Source organism: Aplysia californica, unplaced genomic scaffold (assembly GCF_000002075.1).
Source record: "Aplysia californica isolate F4 #8 unplaced genomic scaffold, AplCal3.0 scaffold00595, whole genome shotgun sequence".
In the NCBI taxonomy this organism is placed as follows: Eukaryota; Metazoa; Mollusca; class Gastropoda; order Aplysiida; family Aplysiidae; genus Aplysia; species Aplysia californica.
Window position 1 is genome coordinate 160,173 of NW_004797865.1, and position 1,196 is coordinate 161,368.

A 1,196-nucleotide genomic window follows, 5' to 3' on the forward strand; every position below is an offset into this window, starting at 1 on the left:
AGGAGAGAGAGAGAGAGAGAGAGAGAGGGACAGATGGCTCTACGTTTTTGTTCAAAGCCCTGAAAGCAAACGGGAAAGCGAAAGACGTACTAGATTTATGTTTCAATTCTGAATCGTTCTACCTCAATCTTGTATTTTTATATTTTTTGCTTTTTGGTCAACATTTAGAATTGGAATTTTAAGAAAATGCTTCTTGTCTTGTGCACATGTAACCGCTACGACATATTATTAAGAATCTGGAAAAAAAACCAAAATGTTGGGCTCAGTACATCTGAACAGCTGATCTTCAAAATGGAAGTTGTCCTCTTTTCTTTCGCAAAAGAAGTGCTTTAATCCTAAAGTTCAGACTGTTTTGCCTGTGAATAGTGTATTCGTTTTCGTTTAAATATTTTGAAATCCTTGTATTCATGTGTTGAAGGCGCATTTCTTAGCCAGCGGTGGTCTACACACACACAGAGCCAGGAACACGATTTCGCGACTTCGTAATCACTGACCAGTATCCGGAAACGTGCCCCGCCCACGTTTGTATTCGAGGTGTATTTTTTCATGGGTTTAAAAAAAAAAAAATAACGATACCAGGAACTAGTTCGACATATTATTATATATAACACTGTCGTTCTGAGACATGCGAAGGTTTTACTCCGTTTGTCCGAAGACAGGTTTAATAACTCAACGAATGAGCTGTTGCCGCTACAAATAAATCAGATCAAGGTTTTCAGCAAGAAGGGAAATTTCGGTTCTGTATTAGCTTTGAATTAAACCAAACAGAGACATATGGGGGTCTCTCCGCTTTATCAAAATGACCCCCCCCCCCTTTTTCCCCGCCACACACACACATCTTCCCCGCAGAAGGAAACATAAAGCATTGTTTTAAAATGTTGGTGTTTTACGCCCCTAACAACACAATTTAGCTCATTATGTGGAAGGCTTCGGACCCTGCCTGTCGGGCCATCCCGGGATGAGAGGGATATAATATGTTCGACAAAAATGTTCCCCACTCAGAAATCGTACTTTGGTCTCCTACGTGTTTTAAGAAATGGAGATTATTCAAATTAAATGAACACGTTGGTGCTTTCTAGTAGGGTAGCAACCGAAAAATTTTCTTCTCTAAAATTGTCTCCTTTCACCTCCTTTCCTGCTCTCTAGCAATGTTTTGTTGTCTGCTTTCATTTCCACTTTCTGCCCCCACCCCCTCA